The 21,484-nt window shown below is 62.8% G+C and overlaps 1 protein-coding gene across 3 annotated transcripts in view; it reads right to left on the bottom strand.

Annotated features, from left to right (window-relative positions):
* The window catches only part of NAV1 (neuron navigator 1), an 83,721-nt gene extending 62,829 nt beyond the window's left edge, over positions 1-20,892 (bottom strand). For 2 of the 3 annotated variants that reach the window (XM_064498281.1, XM_064498282.1), the window contains exon 1: positions 20,596-20,892. The gene's annotated coding sequence lies outside the window, so the exon portion shown is untranslated. The remainder of the gene's footprint in view (positions 1-20,595) is intronic. The other variant, XM_064498283.1, reaches the window with a different exon arrangement.
* Positions 20,893-21,484: the final 592 nt, after the last annotated feature.

Genomic DNA, 21,484 nt, shown 5'->3' with positions numbered 1-21,484 from the left:
TGCGTATATACTCACGGCGTTACGCTCACCCCAGCAGACGCGCACCCACTCCCACGCACGTGCACCCGCTCAGCTGAGAAACGGGCCAGCCCGGGCAACGCGGATGCTCTTAGGACTCCTGTTTCTCAGGCTGGAAAATTTCTGGGATTTCCAGCCATCGCTCTTTCCTCCAGCCTAATGCCATCGCTGGCTCCTCCAGCCCCTTCTCCTGGCTGCTCCCTCGGCTCTTGGCTCGGCTCCTCGCTCCCCAGGAGCCGGCGGCATCGTGCCGAGGCCCTGCCACTCGCGGCATGCTCCCGGGCTGCTTGCCGGAGTGATGCCAGGCCCAGTGGTTCCCGCGCGTGGATGATCCCCGGGGCCTTGGTGGCACGCTCGCGTACACGGGGAACAGCCACCCCCGTGAGCCCGCAGAGGGCACGAGCGAGGCCGGCGGGTCCAACGGCCCTTTTATCCTTGTAGCCGCTGGCACAGAGCCGAGAAACCCAGAGGAGGACACGGGGCTGTGGAAGGGGAGCAGCACGGGACCCATGGCCACCGAGTCCCCCCAGCCTCCTGGGTGGCCCCTCGGCAGGGATGGGGTGCCCCGAGGTTTCTTCCTCTCCTAAAGACCCCGCAAAGGCTTTGGGCTGCGTCCGAGGCAGCAGGAACAAGCGGGTCTTTGTGTCCCCCTCCGACAACCCATGGGGAGCCATGGTTGGGTCGGGGTACAGCCACCCCCTATTCGGGATGCGCTCATGCCCGGTGGAGCACGTACCATGGGCAAGGTCCAGAAATGCCCAAAACAGCCCTGTTTTGCCTCTTTCCTAACCCGCAGCTGCCCCAGGGCCGGCGAGCAGCCCTGGGTCCCGCCAGGCCTTGGGGGATCGCAGGGGCTGAGGCTTGGAGGAGGGCACTGAAGCTGCGGTCGGGTCCCGAGGGCGAAAAGACGGCTTTAAAGACAGAGAGGGGGCAAGAAAGAGGAGGAGGGATGAAAAAGCTCTGCGGTGCCCTGCTCTGCCTCTCAGAGACAGGATCCCGAGCCCAAAACCCAGGGCTTTGCAGGGACGCCGGGTCCGGCAGTGACTCACGGGGAAGAAGGGCTGGTTTAGCAGCCTGGATCTAAGCGTTCTCAAGCACGGCAGCGATGACTTCAGCGCCAGCCAGGAGCTACAAAGGTCTCTTCAGAGTTATTCTAATTAGGGGGAAGAGGGAGCTGACTCCAGCAGCTCTGGGCTCGCTCTGACTGGAGGCCTTTGAAACGCTCGGGGAGTTTGTCTTGCTCCTGCCTCCCTGCAGAGCTGTTCCCTGCGGTCGCAGCCCCAAGCCGCGGTCGGGGCTGCAGAGCCGCGAGGCCCCACGAGACCATGCGTGGGTCAGGATGCCCCCGAGCCCCTGGGAGAGAGGAGCTCGGGGGGTCTCCGGCCTGGGGACATCCCCGGACCGGTGAACAGGGTGAGACAGAGAGTCGGCATTTGGGCTGTGATACCCCTACGCAGCCCAGCCCTGCAAACGGGGGGAGCCTGGATCCGGCCCCAGGAGCTCTCACGGGGCTGAGCCACTCGCAGGAGATCCCAGCCTCTGGGCACGAGGCGCTGTGCTGCTGGGAGAGGAGCGATGGGGTCAGAGCCAGTCGGACACGCCGGGGAAGCCCAGGCCCAGGACCCTGCTGCATCCCTGGGGGTGCTCACGGGGACAGCAAGGGACAAAGCCATGAGCCAGCACACCTTGTCCCAGACCAGCACTTCCCATCACCCTCCCAGCATGAAATCACAGCTTGGAGGGGGCCCGATGAGGGTTACAACATGCACAGGAGGACATGTGGGAGCTTACTGACGGTGTCCAGCTCAAGGCCTGGCTGGGACGCCCATCCTGGGACCAACCCGGCACCCAAGGGTGCCATGGGGAGCAGGTGCCACCTCCCGCAGCAGACAGCAGCTGATGCCAGACCCGGCCTGCAGAAAGGGCCGGCTGCAGATCCTGGCACCTGGCATGGGGCAGGGGTCCCCAGGGCAAGGGGCCCGCTGGGGGGGCTCAGCGGGGCAGGAGGCTCTGCAACCATCCCAGATCCTTTTTGTGGAAAAAAACAGAATGAGCATCAGCAGCAAACGGTTCCCTTCATCTCTTTCCCAAGTTGTGCCTCAGGACTGACACCTGCAGGCACCAATATTCAGCTTTTTTCACTGTCTTTAACCCAGTTCCTTGGCCACATGAGGACTGTTGCTCTTGCCTGGGGGCAGACCAGGTTCTCGGACTCTAGTTGCAAAACACCTTCTACAAATGTCAACCAGGTCGACTTTTCTCGCCCGTAAGAGTGGGGCAGCCCTGGGAAAGGGGCCCAGAGACCTGGTGGATCTCCATCCTTGGAGATACCTTGGAGGCACCAAAGCAACTTTACGTGGGTGGTTAAACCACCAGCTCTAACTCACTGTTTCACCTTTGAAGTCACTCCAGCTTTGGGCTTGCTGCTGGTGGTTTTGGCGATTTGTTTTTCTCCTAAATTTAAGGCAGAACCTCTGCTGCTGCCTCCGTAAAGCCGGTCCCAGCATGGCAATTTCCCTGAGGTCCTCTTCAGTGAACTCAGAGGCAAAAATTAATCCAGATTTTCTGCTACAGTCTTATCTCCACTGACACCCTTTGTGTATCCTCATCACACAATGGCCCTCTGGACCTTCTGGCAAGATCCCGCTCTCAGTGCATTTGAGAAAAGTGCTATATCTAGTTTTTGCTGCATCTTCCAGCACTGGGACTTGCCTTCTGACCCTGCAAGCCTTCAGACCTCCCCCAAAACTGGTCCAACCTCTGCCGGCAGCAGGCACAGCGCAGCGGCACGAACAGCTCGCTGGCCTTACGCCTCTGTGAGTGGCTGCCAGGAGGTCTGGGATGCTGCCACCTGAAGACCACTGACACAGGTTGAAGCCATGGTCGGGCCATCGCAGCTGGGACACGCGGGGACCTTGGCGGGGCTGGGGACCTCAGGCTGAGGATGGGGGAGTTTTATGTCCGGAGATGCCCCAGGATAAATCGAAAGTAAGTCATAACAGGCCCATTTTCCCCCTCATCAGGCTGAGCCTGTTCCTGCTCCAAGCAACCCACCGCTAACCTCCCGTTATATTATTAGCAAGCACAAATTAAAACTGTTCTCAGGAGATTCGGCACATCCTTGTTTCAAGCAAATGAATAACTTCACTCTGACTCAATTCCCACCCCACCAAACGGGGGCTCTGAATGGGGGGTTGGAGCCCTCGCTCCCCAGCAGGCTGGGTTTTCCCTCCAACATGCATTTCCCTGCACGGCTGCCGAAATCCGGCCGCGAGGGGCCGAGCAGGAGCGGGCGCCGAGTGCCGGGTCACGCTTTCCTCCTGCGGCCAAAGCCGGTTTGCCAAGCTAAGCAGGTTGCCGACTCGACCTATATAGACAGGCCAGGCTTTCCATCGTGGGCAGCTCCTTTCCAATTAGCTCCAAAGGGAAGCGACTTTCCGCTAATGAAAATAAACCGTCGGCACCGCAGGCTCAGCGCTGCGGCGGTGGGGATCCTCCATCCCCCCAGCCTGGCTCGCAGGAAGCAGGTTGCAGCTTTCGCTCCGGGTCTAGTGAGCACCAGAAATTTGCATCCAAAGCTTAAATCCTTGCAGGCGTTAAGGACCTGCAGCTGCTTGGTTGTTTTCTCATCCCCGTCCCCTCCTCTTGTACCGGCCCAGGAATTGCTGAGATTGCTTTCTGAGGGCCCCATAGAAGATATCAGATTTGCACAAGCTATTTTAGCACCAAGCCCTTAGGAAAATTTTAGAGAAGCTGCAGCAGTGCCACAGGCTGGAAAGCCCTGGTTGGGAGCGCCGGGTGCTGAGCCTTGCTTTCCGCATCGTCGGAGACGGTCTTCCGGCAGGGACGAGCATCCTGGCTCCTCGCAGGTCCCAAGCTCAGGTCGTGAGTGCTGGCCTGGTGTTCATGGAAGCTGGCCCTGAACTTGAGTTTTCTCCATATTAGAGCCCATCATACCCAAAGATGAGTGGTTTATGACACTTTTGGATGAGGCTGTACAGACCCAGGTGCTTGCACTGAAGCAAAATAAATGTAAGAAATCGCCCAGGCTGAATGACGTCCTTCATCCCAGGACAAATGCAAACTGGCACATCCCCGAAGGCAACTCTTTTTGAAAGGCATCTGTTACACTCAGAGCTTGAGCAACTGCCTTGGATCAGAGTCAAAACGCACCTTATACCTGCAGCTTTAGCAGGCAAAAATAAATATAAGGACGCACAGGACCTAGAGGGTGATTCTCATCTTGTTTCGCATGAGCGAGGGGTTGCTAAAGCATCCCCAGCCTGAGCAGAGCTGGAAATATTGGCCCCACCAGCCCCACGGAGGGGTTTTGCTGGTCCTTAGGGGGCCGCAGTCCTGGCACATCATCTCAGGATCCTGCCAGCCCAGAGCTGCCCCGGGGCCCCCGGCACGTGGGATGAAGCAGCCTCCAACCCCAGCAGCTGACAGCGGTCTCCCTCTGATGCTTCCGGCCCGCCGGGCCACGCGCGGCCCCCCCAGGGCACCATATGAGCCCAGTGTGACTGATAAAAGCAGTCAAGCAGGACCAAAGTCTCCCTTAAGCAAGTTACATGCCAACAACTGCTTCCCTCTGCCACGAGGCCAGTCGCCCTGGGCGGAGAGGAGATTCAGCTGCTTCAACACGACTTGTTCCCAGCACATCCATCCTGCTATTACTCATCTCACAGTCATCTTCCAGGAGCTCTCACAGAGCCGGAAAGCTGCGCCGCGGTGCTTTCCCGGGAGCTGAAGTTATGCTGAGCAGCCGAAGTCCCGGGCTCCTCCTCGATGCCTGGTGGAGACAGATCCTAGCTCTGGCCTTTTCCAGAGCCTCATGTGATATCTCCAAGATAGCAGCTAATGGCTCTGCAATCATTTCACTCAGTTCCCTAAGTGTTTCAGGGTGACTTTCAGAAAAACGAGACTATTTAAAATATATTTATATCTCTCTTATCTCAGCCCTCTCGCAGCTGCACTTCCCTTGCTGGAGACTAAACTCTTGCCGATGTCCCTGGGATAATTGTGGCAGGAGTGTCTGAGCACAGGCACTTAATGTTGCAAGAAGGCATTAAGCCCTCCAGCCTCTGCCAGCATCGCGCTGCCACTCTGTGCCTCAGTTTCCCTACCCTGACACAGCTTCACGAGCTCCGTGAGGAGCAAAGAAGCTAAAACCTGGCTGATACACAGGGCTCGGGGAGGGCAGTGCCTTCCCTGGATGTGTCCTGCTGCAGAGCAGCTCCCAGCCACGGGCAACCAAGTGTCAAGCTCACGGAAAGCCCAACACCAGCTCCGTAAACCAGGGCCCGTCCCTGAGACACCCCCAGGACCGGCAGAGTGGGAGCGCAGGGGGCTGCAGCAGAGCCGGACGTGCCGGCCATCCCTGGGAGATGCCTGGAGGCTGCAAAACATCTTGGCTTTCAAAGCGTGAGGACTGGGAGGGACACTCGGGGGTGAATCCCGCAGCTGTGTGGCTGTCCCCGGGCAGTCTGTCCCCCGCAGGCATCCCTGGCCCATGCCATGGCCATGCTCTGCAGCAAGGGTTTGCATCTATCTTCATCAGACTGCACAGTTTTTTCCTGCCTGCAGGAAACAGTGGCTGCTGCAGAGGTATTTTTGCACAGTTTCGATTAAATCCCCCAAATCCTTCCGGGCAGGAGGGGCGCGACGGCATTTGCAGCCCAGCTCAGACAGGCCTGGGGCTGCTTAGCCCAGCCAGCTGCTCTGCCCCGGAGGTGCCCCATGGATGGGTGTCAGAAATATCGCATTCCTGCAAGCAGAAAGGGTTTATGGCCAAGGACAGGCCTCACCTTCCCTGCGCAGAGCTCCAGTGTGTGCTGCAGGCCACCCTGGGCCCTGCCGGCCATGAACAGCCCAAGGAGATGTGCTGGGACCAGCCAGGCCAGGGGGGTGGAGGGAGTTTCCAGCAGTGTCCCCAGCAGGGAGCATGGAGACAGGACCGGCTGCCGGGATGACGCAAGGGAGGGATCAGGATCAGGCGCTCAGCAGCACCTCTGAGCCCAGGGGTGAGCCCAGGCCCACGGCGGGCTTGCTTGAGCTTTGTTGAGCTCGGCACTGAGCCATGAGCATCTGCTGCAGCGCGAGGCCGGGCTCTTCCCAAAGCCCAGCTCAGTCTGTCCACAATGGGAACAGCTGCTGATTCATAAATGAGAACAGAGATTTGCACACCTGGTGCCAGGGATGGGGTTTTGGGACCACCAAATTCACCCAGCCTCCTGCTCCTCAGTGGAACAGCTTCATCCCTCACCACAGCACATGGGAGCCTTTCCTTTACTGTCCAAGGGAACAGTTTTGTTCACAGCTCTAAAAGGACCCAGCTTTTTGCCGCCAGCATCCTACAGAAATGGCCTGGGAACCAAGCAACCAAACCAAGGGGAAACAGGCTTTTCCCCTCCCTGGTTGGACTTCTCCATGACCATGGCAGACGATAAAGGAACCCAACGGGCCCATCTCACCCTGTGGGTGCCCACTGGCTACGTGGGGCCCTGGTCCCGCACAGCGCAAGGCAGCTGCCCCAGCGATGGAGGGGAAACCAACCGTGGGATGAGTTTCCCCATTCTGGGCAAAATCAGCACATTAATATGGGCCTCACGTAAGGAGCGTTTGGCAGGGGACCAGCCCTCGGCGCCCGCGTGCCAAGGGACAGATCCTTGTGGCCGTTACCCCGCTGCGCCCAACGCTGCCGCTTGCACCATGCAGCCCTGCTCAGGATCCGGCCCCGAGCTGCCTTTGGGGGTGGCTGTGCTACAACACAGCCGCTCTGTCCTCCTCCCTGGCACACTCAGGAAGGATGACAAAGAAAAGGGGCCTTGTAACACAGGGGATATAAAACTTTCCTAAAAGAAACAGACAGGAGAGGAGAGAAAAAGGAGCCTTCAGATAAGAACAAGCTGCCGATTCAGCCTCGAAATCAGGCTGGATTAATGCTATCGCTGACCCTCCGGCCCCCGCACCGTGGCTGGGACCTGGCCTGCTCGCACGCTGGATGCCACCGGACACAGGGCATTGCAGCCTGCCCGCAACACCGGAGACCCGTGCTGGGTTAGGGCAGCTGGGGACACGTGGATGCGTGGTGGGACCATGCATGGCCTCAGGGCCACAGGCAGGGCAGGTGCCCTGGGGGAAGATGCTCAGCCAGCTCAGTCGGGGGGTAACAGACACTCTTGCCCCCCAGCGTGCCCAGTGCCTGACACACACCAACTCTGCAGAGCTAAATTATTTAAAGCCAACAGTTGCCCAAGGCTAGCACTGAAGGTTCCCAAATACTGGTTAGAGCTCATCCAGCTGCTACCATCTAGTAAGGGACTTTCACATCAAAGCTGGCCGCAGAAGGCAGGGTGAGCCTGGGCTCGCAGGGCAAGCTGCTGCCCTCCTCCAGGTCTCCCGTCTGCATCCCTCTCTCTGATCCTCAAACCCACAGCCCTCAGATCGGGCTTGCAACCTCCCTCTCTGGCTACGAGCCCAGTTCAGCCTGACATCGGGTTTGTATCATGTTGTTGACCCCGCGGGTGTGCAGAGCGCTGGTGCTAGGACTCGAAAGGGTGGTACATGGGGCTGGGGAGTGCCCAGTGTCACCTGCAAGATTTTTTCTACTAAAAACCATGGCAGGGATTGGACTAAACAGAGCTAAATAGGGCAGATCCTGCTGGGCGGGATGGGAACTCTAGGCAGCTGGTGACCAGTGCTGCTCACGTGGTTTGAGCACCCTCCGGAGAAACGATCTCAGGCAAAACGCCTTTGCTGCTCATGGCAGCAATGCTGGGTCTGGGCAGGGCCCTGGGGAGAAATCGCTGGGTTAAATGGCCTGGGACTGGTGCGGGCAGTTGGCTCTCCCCAGGAACAAGCGGCGCTGGGCTCCCCCCTGCTCCCCGCAGCCTCCTGCATGGTGCAAACAGGCAAACGGTGGGAGGGGAGGCCCGGTGCAGCACCCAGCTCTCCCTGTACTGCCTGGCATGGTGGGAGCATCACGAAGAGGATGCGATGCACAAATCCACACCATCACAAGGGTCCCAAGAAGGCCCAGGAGTCCTGCGTTGCAGCGCCTGGTGCCAAGGCAGAGGGGATGTGCTGTGCCTGGAAGCCAGCTCCCTGCTATGCCTCCATCCCTCCTCATCCTCGCAGGAGCCCTGTGCCCGATGACACAACACCGAGGGCTTTGAGCAAGTGCCCTGGCCTACGGGAGATGCTGTCTGACAGAAAGAGAGCTGAGAAGAGCTGATGGCCGGTGCAAAAGGAGCAGGAAAGAAACTGCCTGTTGTTACAGCAGAGAGGTCCAGCCCAGAAACCACAGCACTAATCTCTTCTTTAGCCGCTCCATGGCAATCCCATTATGCACTTAACCCACTTTAATAAAACCTTGAGTGTAGCAAAGTTTAGCTCTCAGCTGAACCGACTGCAGCAGCCTCCACCACCAATAACCCAATGTCTTGGGCAGAGAAGACAAGCTCTGCCCAGGAGAGGCTTTGTCCAGCACAAATGCTGGTGCAGGGAGACACCAGCAAGGCTGGGGGGAGCCCAGGGCTGAGACAAGGCCCCAGGGAGGTGTTAGCCGAGCTGCGCAGTGAAGCCCGATGCCGAAGCCCTCTCCTTCCTGCGGCCCCTGGGGACGTGCCAGTTTGCTGTGGCAGAGACCACACGGTGTCTGGTTTCGCTGAGGCTATTCCACGCGATGCCGTCCCAGCCTCAGTGTGCAGGTTTTTAAATGACGTTATTAATGCCCGAAAACACGATCTGAGTGCAGCTGGTGCGACATCCTCCGAGCCGGCTGGCGGGCAGGAGCAACAGGGGACCACAGGGCGAGCAGCTCCTGCCGGAGATGTCCCCCGTGTCACTGAGGGGGCCCAGCGGGGCCGGGGCTGCAGGGGGACCGGGGGTGGTGCCGGGGGGTGCAGCGGGGAGCCTCGAGACGGGGCGGCTCCCCGCAGCGCCGGGGCCTTTCAGGAGGCGCCGGTGCTGGACAGCTCCGTCCCCAGCGCCGGCGGCGGTACCGTGTGCCCGGGCCGGGACCTCCGGGCCGGTACCGCCCCCGGGGCCGGGACCTCCGGCCGGTACCATGTGCCTGGGCTGGGGCCTCTGGGCCGGTACTGTGTGCCCAGGCCCAGAGCTGCCCGATCGGTACCGTGTGCCTGGGCTGGGGCTGCCAGGCCGGTGCCTGCCTTCCCGGAGCCAGAACCTTTGGGTTAGTACTGCCCACTCTGACCAATATCGCCAGGCCGGTACCACCTGCCCAGGACCAGCACCCCAGGCTGGTACCACATGCCCAGGATGGTCATGCTGGGCCAGTCCTGCCTCTGCCCAGGGAAGTACCTCCAGGCTGGCACCGCCTGTCCGATACCGCCCGTCCAGAGCTGGTACCCCGTGACAATACCGTTTGTCTGGCCCATCACTGCCTGTCCAGGGCCAGTGCGGACTTTCTGGGGCCTGTACAGCCTGCTTGGAGGCAGCAGAGTTGGTCCCCAGGGACCGGTGCAGCTTGTTTGGGGCCAGTACAGCCTGTCTGGGGCCAGTACCATCTGTGCAGGGCCCATAACATCTGTTCCCCTGGGCTGGTACCGTATGTCCCCCCCCAGGACTGGTAGACCCTTCCCCCCTCCCCCCCCCCCCGCCACCAGTATCATCAGGGACAAGAAAGCACCAAAAAGAACTGCCATGGGGTGACACAACATCTAAACTTCCTCCAAATGCCATTGCTGCAAAGCCCCATGGTGTCCTGTCCCCAAGGCCTGGAGGGCCCCTGGGGGACATGGTGGCCCCTTCCCAAGGGGACGTGGGGGGGGGGGACATCTCCACTTCCATAGACCAGCAAGGCTGCCAGGGCCGTGCCCCCAGAGTGCAGGACACGCCAGACAGGAGCACTGGAAGCAGGCTGTGGTGGGGGGGACCAGGCCCCCAGGCACCAGAAAACCAAATGGCTCCCTGTCTCCAGGTCCCTGGTGGTGGCCAGGCTGGGGAGGGGGACAAGGGACATGGAGGGCAGGTGCCGGGATGTGTAAGGGGCGGCCTGCTGGCATGGCACAGACCGGGAAGGACAGGGCACAGCAGAAGATGCTGACATGGCAGAGCGAGAGGGCGGCCGAGGCTGCTCTCCCAGCACTGCACCCACGGACGCGGAGGCGGTTTCAGCTGCAAAGTTCAAGTGCCTGGCAAGTGTGTGGCGATGCCTTCAGAAACCTGCGTCTGCTCTGCTCTGCATGTGCTTCGCACACATATGGCTTTGGAAGAAGGAAATGAAGCTTCCCCAGCACAGACAGCAGCTGGGAGCTGTGACCGTTAATTTGGCCTTTTGCCTCTCTGCAAGGCTGTGGTCGAAGGGGAGTGGGTGGCCTTGTGGCCACCTTGCTGGGATCATCTCTGAGGCCCACGTCATGGTGCAAGAGGCAGCAGAAGGGGATGAGTGTCACCCTCCAGCCCGGCAAGGGGTGAGAGCAGCAGCAGCCTGCGGTGTCGGGACCGCAGGGGATCCCTGTCGGGATCCTTGCTGGGGCAGAGCAAGGATGGAGGACCCTTCCCCTTGCCAGACCCCCTTCTGCTCCTTCCAGCAAGCATGAACTTACAGACTTTCCACCTTGTGTGGGATTTACACCCCTTCCTCTGATCCTCCTCCTCCCCCGGACACCTCACATGGCCAACTCTCCTTTTAGGCAGGCCTGGTCCCCCATGCTGCTCATCCAAAGAGCACTTTTCCAGCCCTATGGTCACCATTAAACAAGCTGTCGCCATCCCCAAAGCCCTTGGGACACAGGCAGGCTCGTCACAGCCCACCCGCAGGGGAGGACACCTTTCCCGCTGCTCCCTGCAGCCCCTGGAGCCGTACGCTTAGCGAAGCAGTGCAATAACCCCCGAAAGGGCTGAGCCCAGGAGCGGGGGCTTGTCTAAGCCGGGAGAAAGATCCTGCTGCTGGGGGAAAGCAAGCCATCCTCCCGAGGGAGCAGGATGCGGCCACGTGCGGTCGGGAAGCCACCTCGCCAGGAGGGTTTCCATCTAGGAGCTGGCCCGGCTCATCCGCGGGTCTCTGAAGAGGACGGCAGGAAGGGGAGGGGGGGCCATGGCTGTGCCACGCGGGGGGACTCGTCCCTTTGTCTCCACGTCGCCTGGCAGCTGACGGGAGCGTCAGCGCGAGCGCTTCCCGGAGGAAGGGGGGAGCGGGGCCCAGCTGTCAGCAGGGGATTTGCGCTGGGAGGAAAACACCGCGCGCCTTCTCCGTCGGGACGGGCTGGGCGCTGCCAAGGGCTCCTGCCTTTGCAGCCGGCCCCGGCACCGGGAACGGGTCCCTCCATCCCAAGCGCCCGAGGTTTCCCCGTGGCCACGGCTGGCTGGTGCCTGATGCAGTCGCCTCCAGCCGACGGAGAGCCGAGGTCCCAACGCGGTGCCGAAGGGCAGAGCCAAGGTAGAGCTGGGCAGGGAGCGAGAACGTGGTTAGCAATTTCTTTTCCTTTCTCTAACTTTCTTGTGCTGGGCTACAACAACCACGGGCGGCAGCGGCGCAAGTCCGGCTGCGGTAGCGGGGTACCTGGAGGCAGAGCCCACGTTCACCTCCGTCACCATCTCCTTGTGGGGCCTCGGTCCTCTCCCTTCAAGCCTGTTTTCTCGAGGCAGCTGATCTGGATTTGGAGGCACCCCACGCGAGATGCCTCGGGCTTGATTTTTCGGAAGCGCCGAGCTTCGTCCAGGTGCAATCCCTACCTGCTGGTGCCAGCAGGGATGATACCTCCCCCAGCGCGACTCGGCTCGCGGAGCTCCTCCGGTATCAGTGTCGGCGGAGACAAATCCTATTTGCATCTCGCTCGCTTTTCCTTTCCCGCGAGGGGGGTTCCTCGAAGCCGCCTGCAATCCCGCTGCCTGCGCAGAGCCTCGCCGGCTTTCGCAGGGTCTGGGTTTCTCCTGCCCCCGGCTTCCTTCACCGCCAGTCCTTCCCGGGTGTAAATGAGGGCAGATCCTGCGCCGAGGACTCCCCCGGGGTTGAGCGCCGCTCCACGCCATCCGGGTCAAGCCCGTGGCCGGGACGCACGGAGCATCGCATGAGCTGCTCTGCCAAGCGCCGCCGTTCGGGAAGCGTGCGGAGGCGGAAAAACAAACAGATGCGGCGGAGTCCGTTTGGATGAGCGACATTTGGAGAAAGTTTTGTTTGGGACAAAACTCTCCCGAGCTCATTGCGTCATTCGATTACTCCCCCGTTCCCACCGCGTTGCTAAACTGGCTGGGGAGCGCTGGCTCGGCCCCGCAGAAGCGAAGCAAACACCGCGAAGCTCTTTGCTCCGGGGGGTTTTGAGCAACAGCAGATGTCTCAATTTACGGGCCTGGCTTCGTCTCCTCGGGTTCAACAACGCAATGCGGAAACAGCCCCTTCCCCCCCCCTCCCGATCCTGCAGCCTCAGACCTTGAAACCTGGAAGCACCAACTGATTTTTGGCTTTGTTGAAAGGACTGCGGGAAGACGCAGCTGTCTGGAGGGCTGTTCAACGCATTAATTCGGCAGCTGCCGTCGTGGTTGCGCGCGCGTGCGATGGTCGGGGCAGAGCTGTGCGTCTCCGATCACATGCCACCGGCACAAGACTGAAACTGGACTTTTTTTCACCTTTCCAAGCTCAGAGCAGGGTCGAGGTGTCTGTTTTGGGCTCTCTCCAAAGAGGTCATTTTATTTTCCCCAAAGTAGGCTGAGGATTGCCGAAACGCTGCTGGGAGCACAAGCTGGGTAACGCTGGGCTAACAGCAAAGGATCGTGCCCAGAAGTGGGAGCTTTAACCCCTTAGAAAAACACATTCAGAGCCTGTTCTGGAGGTGTATAATTACTGCCTCGCTCCTTGGAGAGCCCCAAAACAGCCGATCTTAAAGTCACAACATTTCCACGTGCAGAAAAGTGCTTCAGATGCTGAAGTGGGCAAGGGAAAGTCAACCCGCGGCTCAGCTTCCCCGGCCGACCTTCCCTGAACCCCCTAATCCCGCCGAGCCTCACCAAGGCACGCTGCATTTTGGGGCAGCAGCGGGGTTTTGCTCCCTCCTCGCCCAGCCCCGAGCCCGCCGCAGGCTGTGAGCCCTCCCGCCGGCCCCCGCCGCCCCGATAAAGATCTGCGTATCCGGCGCGTTGCTCTTGAACACGGCGCGCTTGAGCCTAATCCTTTCTATCATGTTTCCAGCATTTGCAAGACTGATCAGCCTAGAGTTACTCGCGTGGGACTAGATCGCCCGTTAATCATGCTTATCTCTTATCTAATAAATACGCAGCGCTTACAGCAGTGACTCTCGGCGGCAGCTTTCACCCGGAGACGTCCGCGCGCCCGGCCGCCCCTGCAGCACCGCCGGCCCCTGCCGCAGCCTCCGCCGAGCTGCTCCGCGGTCCCCCAGCCCGGGCAGCCCCGACCCGGACTGGGACCAGTAAACAGCAGCACGGGTTCCTGAGGATACGCGTGCATTTGCAGTGCAAGGCAGAAACCCCGGGGAGTCCTTAATGGGATGAGGGGATTTTACAGCGCGCTGCGAATCAGCGCTGGTGATGGCTTTGCTTGGGAATACTCCTTTCATGCAGGTATTAACTTTAGGCTTGGCGTCCTTCTGCTCCGCTTGTAGCACGAACAGCCTGGCTGCCCCCAGCCATCGTCTGCAAGGTTCGAGCTGAATCACCGCGACGAGCGGGAGCAGCATCCCGCGGGTTCGGCAGCAGCAGCCCGAGCGTCTCCCCCACGCGAATGCAGCGGCTGGTGGGGGCCGATCGCCTGCTCCCCGCCCTCCTCGCCGGGAAGGCTTTTCCTCCTCAGGCGAATGGCCCGGCGCCCGGCGGGGAGCAAACTGCCCGGGGGGCCAGCGGAGAAGCAAAACGGATGGAAAATAGAGGCTGGCAAAGCCGAAAGGCAGGGAAGGAGGTGGGGGAAGGAGCGGAGAAGCAGCCCATGAATCACTGCTCATCCCTGAGCGCAGAGAGGTTTCAGCTGCCTTTTTGCTGGGGGTTACGTGGCCTGGCCACAGCCGCGCTAAAGCCACCGGGACCCCGTCCCCGGGGTGCAAACAGGCTCTGTAGCAGCATGCCCAAAAACCTGACTCGTGCGAGGTTGAGGTGCTCATCACCCCAACCGGACCGGCTGCACGGGTTATCGGGTGCCCGCGGTCCCAGGGCATGTGCCGCCGGGGACCATCCAGCCACTGGCTGCCCCGCTCAGCTCCGCGCTCCTGCGCTGGCCCGGGAAGTCTCCAGCCGCACCGTGGGAATGCGGGAAGCCCGACCGGCGCCAAAGAGAAATCAAGGAATCCAGACAAATTCGTGGAGGCGTTAAGTTGAGCCCTGGCTCCCGACCCGGAGCGGCTCTTTGCAGCGCTGCCGAGGCCTTCGCGGGATGCTGAGCCCAGTTCTCACGGCTGGGCGGGGAGAGGGATGCCGAGCAGCTGGCAGGAGCTCAGGGAAGCGTCGCACGAGCCGTTCGGGGCCCTGAAACGAGCCTGCACGGGACGAGCTAATGAATGAAACGTGCTCCGGGCGCAGCCGTCCGTCGGGAGACCGTCCTTCGGTCCATCTGGCGCGAGCCTCCGGTGTCCAAATCCCTCCGTGCCCGTGTGCTGCTCCGCCACGCGGCCTCCCGCAAGGTGACTCCTCCGGCCCAAATTGGGCTCACGCAAAAACCGCCACGAGGGCATCGCTGCGGGAGTCCAGCCCAAAACGGCGAGGCAGCGGGAGGCACGGCTGGCGGCCAGATGTTTGGATGCGGCACCGGGGGATGTCTTCAATCCGAGCGGAGCTGGCCGGGCTTCAAAGCAGCGGGAGCGGGGGCAGGCAGGGCTGGAGCAGCAGCCGTAAATCAGCCGGCGCTGCCGGCTGCTTCGCGGCGCAGCCCGCCATGACCTCGCGCTGCGGTGCCGGGGGCCCGTCGGCCCCGTTCCTGCCGCCAACGCCGGGGCCATGCGGTGAGCCCGTGGGGCTGGTTCTCCCGTGTCTCCAGCCCCTGAGCTGCCCCGGCACCTCTCAACCATCTCGGGCACCCATGGAGGTGCCGTTTTTATGCCAGGCGACCCTCCCCTGCCGCCAGCCCGGCTCCGTCATCAAAATACATGGTCATTGATGGCAAAAACTTTAAAAAAATCCACTTTTTTCCCCCCTGTCCCTTCCTTAGCGACCTGGATGCTGTCTCATGAGCACCCACTGGTCAGCAGAGCATGCTGCGTTACGTCACCAGGGTTTCTTGTGCTTGCGCATGGCCATAACCCATGCATGGGTGATGGGGAGGCTTCGATGGTGGGTGCTTCAGGGTGAAAAGAAGGCGCAGGGCTGGGCGCAGGGTGCCAGAGCCGGGGGAAGATTGAGCCCTTTGCAAATACACCGTGAAAATCAGCCTTTCCCCCCCTCACCGAGGCATGTTGGCCTGATGGTACCCCGTCCTCACTTGGAGGTGCACCAAGAGCTCTGCTGCCCTGGTGAAGGGCTTTGGGTTGGCCAAAGCCTCATTGCACCAACCGGGCTCCTCAGTCCAGCACCCAGGACCTTTCGGGGGCTTGGCATTTCCCACCGTGAACATTGGCGTTTCCCAACGTCCTTTCTTGCAGGAAGGGGGGCCAGGCCTGAAGCGCCGCCAGCCCCTGGCAGGCACTGGGACAAGGGCATGGGGACGTGCCAGCAGTGGGAACTTGCCTCTGCTGCACATCTTCAGGCCCAAGAAGCATCTGCCCACGGCTCTGCAGCGCGGCAGCTCCCCAACGTGTCGTCAGGGCTGATTTGAATCTGGGACACCCTTGGGTGACAGCTCCTCAGGTGGCACGAGGAGCTCTGGCTGGGGGCCTGGGGACCCCGCCAGGATGGCAAGGCCATGGATGTCCTAGTGGGCATTTCCCCCGTGGGAACGAGGATGGGCAGCCGGGATTTGGGGGATGCAACCGCTCGGCTGCTGCAGACCCTGGGGTAAAGCATCCTTCAAACATCTCAGGTGGCCACGTGTGCTTGAGGGTACCCTGCCACCCTCACAACAGAGACGGGAACGACACGGAGCCACCCTAAAGAGCACCTGAGGATGGGACCACAGCGAAAATCCTGCAGCCGGTTTTGGGGTCTGTACTAGAAGAAGGCACCGGACAAGTGGAGAGAGGTTGGGAAACAGCCATGGAAAGGCTAGAAAATAAGCCTGGCAAGCTGAGAGTGGAGGTTGCAAGAAAGGCGATGGAGAGCTGGCTTGATTACAGTATAAAGTGCTCTCCCAGGGAGCAAATAACAGGTACGAAAGCTCTCTACTCGAGCGGGGAAAGGCGCAGGCAGAAGCCGAGCCAGAATTTGCAGCTGGAGACATTTTAATGAGAAATCGGGCCAAACGCTTGCAGCAGCGCAGGGGACGAGCACCAGGGACAAACTCCCAAAGCAAGTGGCAGCTCCTCCACCCGGTGGCCTCAGACCTCGAGGTGGCTTCCTGGGCGATTTTTAGCCGAGCGCAGAGCAGGGTGATGTGTGGGTGCTCCCCTCCGAGCCGATATCCCCTCCGGGCCCGCTTTGACCCTCGCCCTCTCTGCCTGTGCCATGGGGAGAGCTGGACTCACTCGAACACATTGCTGTGGACCCAAGGAGAAAGAGAGATGCACCAAAACCCTCATGTCCGCAGCAGCAGGGACCTCAACCTGTGCCGTTGCCAAGCCTGGACCTGCTGTCGTCACTCAATGGCCCTGATTTCTTGCATTAGAAAAAACAGGCAATGGCCCATAGCTCTCCGGCCTCTCCGAGCAAATCCGGAGCTGGCCAAGCTCTGTCCTCTCCCCCCTTTCTAACCTTTTAACTCGTTTCTCCAATTACTAGCACTTACCACCACGGTGTCAGCTCCGCGCTCAGCCCCAAAGGGGTGTTTCACTGAGCCCCTCTCCCTGTGAGTGTCCCCAAATCCGGGCGGTTAATCTGGCGGCACGGCAGCTGATTTACGTACTGCAGCCAGGGATACCCCGCTCGTCGCCGCCACCTAACAAGCAAATCTTGGGCCCCTCGCTCAGCCCACGCTGCAAAAGCCAGGTAGGTTTAAGTTATGAGCACTTGCTGGAGGCTTTCCATGCCCCTGAGGAGGCCACAGAGAGGTTCAGCTCCTAGAAACTCCAGCAGAAATCCCACCCAGGGGAATGGGTGGCTGCTGCCCATCAGCCAGCAGTGCAGCTGGAGGTGACCACCGCGGCGGTGGGAACGGGTGGGAACGGCTCTTCCAGCAGCGCAGGAGAAGGCCATGCGCATGGAGGACGTGCTGTTATCCCCATCCTGTGCTGCCGTCCCCATCCCGCGCCGCCGTCTCCATCCCGCACTGCTGTACCCATCCCACGCTGCCGTCCCCATCCCGCGCTGTGGTCGCTCACTTTGCTCCGGTGCAGGAGCTTCTCGGAGCCCTCTGGGAGCTGGTTTAAGCTGCTGACCAAGCACATGAGAACGGGTCCGGGACAGGGTGACCAAGGCAGATGGCTGGGATGACCAAGCCATGGGGCTCCTAGGTGAGGACGGGGTGCCCAAGCCAGGCGGCCGCCCCTCCTCGCCCTGCTCTGCCCCGCGAGGGAGAGCTCAGCCCAGCTCTCCATCACGCCGTGGCCGTGCTCAAGCCGGGCCACAAGCTCAGGGGAAGGAAAAGAGGCTCCGGATGGGACAACCCAGACGGCACCCGGGCCCCCGCCAGCCCCTAGCTGTGCTGCTGATGCAGAAAGCCAACCTTTGCGTGCCTTAAGTCTTGCTTTACCCCAAAATCGAGGGCACGGCAAGAGGGAAATGCTCCAGAAATCCTGCACGTCCCTTCTGCCCCCCGGATCTCTTGGGACGCCTTTCCCGCAGAGCGGCACTGAGCGACCTCCCAGCCCTGGGGACGGCCCGGAGCGCCGGATGCTCCAAGCACAACAGCCTTCCAGGGCGGCCTCTCCCACTGCTAAATCCCTGGGAAAATAGGAGGGTGCTGGTCATCCGGGGCTCAGTCCAGGGTGCTGCAGCCACCCCGGTGCTCCCGGACAGCCAGAGCTCTCGCAACCCACACGGAGGGAGGTCTAGCTGCGCTCAAGGCCCAGGCCGGACTGCCGGCAGCAAAGGGTGCAGGCACAGCCGGAAAAGGGCTCAGGAAGCAGCTGAATTTATTTTCCTGCTCTTTGGAGAGCAAAATCCTCAGGCTGGTCGCGGAGCCACGGCAGTGCAGCACCTGGGCCGGACTGTTGTCCTCCGCGCCGGCTCCCCGGGTCCGTCACCCGTCCCGCAGCCCCGGCACCCTCTCCAGGATCACCCGGAGCAGCTTGTGTTTAGGAGGAAAACCCCGGTGCAAGGGAAAAGCAGCAGGTTTGAGCCCTGCCGGCCCCGGGGGAGCCCGACGAGCTGCTCCTCCTGCCGTGCCCCGAGCGGGGAGCCGAGGACCGCAGGGCCCCCGCGGCCGCCGCACGCCTGCCCCGTGCCCCAGGCCTCACTTCTCCTTTCCCGAGTCCAGGGCCCGGCTCCAGCCCACGGCCGGAAACACCTTTTTCCTGTTCCTGGGGCTGTAACGTGGGGTTTTCATCAGGAAAAAAAAAAAACTCCCATCTCGGCGGGGTATTTATAACCCCTACACTGGCGAGGCCAGCCCGCTTTCCCCGCAGCGTCCCAGGCTGAACCCGCGGGCCCCGCTCCAGGTCCCCCCCCATCGCTGCCCGTCTTCGCACGCCAGGAAACCCGCAGAGGCGCGAATCCCGCTCAGGGCCTTCGTCCCCCTCCTCGGTAACGTGGGATGCTGCCGCCCCGCTGCCTATCACCCCCCGGGGCGGCTGCATCCCCGTGAGCCGGGAAGGATGGACGGAAAACTGGGACGACACCGGCTGAGCGAGGAGGAGGCAGAGGTGGCAGTTTTACCTGATAAGGGGGATTTTGGGGAGCCCCTGCCCTCTGCCACCGCCGTGCTCGGAGGCAACACGGGTCCCTGCACAGCACCCACTTTGCAGCCGAGCCGGGTGATGCCCCGGCCGCGGCGGGTGCACGGGCAGATCAATCAGCTCCCAGCCGGCCCGCGAGCCCGGGGCTCATCCACGGTGCAGGCGGTTACTCAGCATCCGCAAAATGACTCAGCCGCCAGGACGAGAGAGCCGGAGCGAGGCCGACGGGCCGGGACGACGCCAGGAGCCGGAGCATCCGGGATTTCCTGTCTCAGCTTCCCCGGTTGCACAACGGCGGTCAAGCTCCGCGCGGCGCCCGGCACGGCGCGGCGGAGGGCACCGACCGTCGGCAGCAGCAACCCTGCCCGCGCGGTGCCCAGCGCTCGCCCGCTCCGGGCCGGGCTCCGGAGCCCGGCGGGGGCAACGCGTTGCGGGAACAGGCAGCCGACACACCCAGCCGCGCTCCGGCTTTCTGGCTTTCCTCCCAGCTGGTTTTTTCCTAGGTGAAACCCAGGCAAACAAGAGCTGCGGGCTTCGTTTTCATATTCCCCCCCCCCCAACCCTCACGCGGCGTCAACACGGGTTTCGGGAGCGGCGGGGTCCGAGGGGAACAGCCCACCCGCGCCCCAAAGCAAAGTCTCCTCTCTAAGTTTTCCTCCGAGCCGAGACGTCCTGGTTTTGCTGCAGTGCAGAGCCGAGGCGGGCTGAAGCCTCCGGGAGCCGGGCTGCCCTCTCCGACAGGCGCCCGGGGATGCCACCGCGGGCCGGTGGCTTTGGGGAGGTCGCCCACCTCGCCGCGCTGCTCCTCGCCGGGGCGAAGCCGGCAGGGAGAAGCCCCGCGGGCGGAGGAGCGGGGTTCCTGCCCCATCGCCTTTGTTTCCACCTAAATGGTGTTTAGAAGGAGCCAAAAGTCCCCGCCGGTGTCCCCTTGGGGGGGGGACCAGGTCATCACCAGATGATGGTGATGGCTCCAGCCAGGAGCAGCGGGGGAGGCCATGGGACCGATTCGTGGGGCACTGCAGGGCCACGACACCCGGGCCAACGGCGGCACCCGCGCGGCAGCACAAAAGCACCTTTTCCCACCCAAAGCCAGCTCTGCGGACAAGAAACACCGGTTTCAGCAGCCCCAGCTCTCGGAGGGGCAATGCGGTCTCAGCATGACCCCCCCGCCCCGCAGCTCCCGTGCCTCAGTTTCCCCCGTTGCCCTTTGTCTGCAGCGCAAGCCTCCCTGGGGCGGAGGCCCCCCCCTCGTCTTGTGCCTGCGTATCCCTGATCCGGCTGGGGTCCAATCTCAGCCGGGGGCTCTCAGCGGCACCAAAGTCCCCCCGGGGGATGTTTCCGGGTGGCGAGGCAGGGAGTGCTGGCATTGCCCTGGCTCAGCCCTCAGCCCGGCTCGGGGGGGTCCGGACACCCACCCGGAGCCGCGGGCGGCACCTTGCAGCGGGGAGGGTCCCCATCCCGGCGCAGGGGATCACATCCCACCGGCCACGGCGAGGACAGCAAGACCCCCGAGACGGGGACGCTGCCCTGAGGTGGGGGGGGCACCCGAACATCCCGGGAACTTCCTCCCGGCCGCGGTGCCCCCGGCCGCTGCCCCACGCAGGGGACCCCGCGGAGAGCTGGGGACCTCGGGGGCAGCCGCGTCCATCCGCGGCCGCCTCCGGCTTCCCTCTCCCCCCCTCCCCGGCCGCGTCGGCTCGCTCTGACGCGCGGCGGGGAAGCGAGAGCCACGCAGCGGCAGGGCACTCACCGCCGCCCGCTACGCCCCGGTCATCGCCGCGTCCGCCTCCAGCGCCGCTCCGGCCCCGGCGGCATCCGGGCCCCACGGCCGGGGGCCAGGCGGGAGGTGGGCCGGGTGCCGCCGGCAGCTGGCGCGGCCGCCGCCGGAGCCGGTTTCACAATGGCAACGGCGGCGTATGGAACAAAGTGGCTGTCCCCCGGGACCGGCGGCGGGGAGGAGGAGTCACGCAGGCCCGTGCCCCCCGCCAGCAACCGCCAGCTCCTGACGCCGGTGGCTGCCGGGAGGGTGCCCCGACGCCGCCCGCATGCGGGCCGAGCCCGTCCGCCGGCCTTGCTCCGCAGTGCCCCCGGAGCCGCCCCGAGCGGCTGGAAATCTCTCCCCGCTGCCGGCTTCCTCGGCCCCCAGGCAGCCGTGTTGTGCGGGGCGAGCGGCCGGGCCGCCGGGGAGCTCCGGGTTTGCTTTCCCCTCTGCCGCTTCCCCGCCAGGCGGGCGGGCAGCAAGGCCCGGCGCTCGCGGTGCAACATGGCGGCTGCCCACCGGGAAGGCCGGGCTGCCCCAGAGGCCGAGGTGGATCCGGCCGCCTCCGTGGGGAGCGGGGCAGCCGGGCGGACGGGCCCCTCCGCGCGACTCGAGGCCGCGCACGGAGCCCCATGGTGAAGCCTGGCCCGGGGAGCCGGAGAGCTGCCCCGCCACACGGCGCTGCCCCACACCGTCCCTTGCTGCCCCACGCGCTGCCCCACGGCCTGTCCCACCGCCCCCATATCCTGCCCCACACCGTGCCTCAGTGCCCCGTGCCCCGCGCTCTCCCACAGGGCCCCATTCTCTGCCCCACGGCCTCCCATGGTGCCCCACGGCCTCCCATGCTGCCCTACACGCTGCCCCACGGCCTCCCACGCTG

This window comes from Dromaius novaehollandiae, chromosome 27 (assembly GCF_036370855.1).
Source record: "Dromaius novaehollandiae isolate bDroNov1 chromosome 27, bDroNov1.hap1, whole genome shotgun sequence".
Taxonomy (NCBI): domain Eukaryota; kingdom Metazoa; phylum Chordata; class Aves; order Casuariiformes; family Dromaiidae; genus Dromaius; species Dromaius novaehollandiae.
The sequence above is the reverse complement of the archived record's forward strand: the minus strand, read 5'-3'. Positions and strand labels throughout refer to the sequence as shown.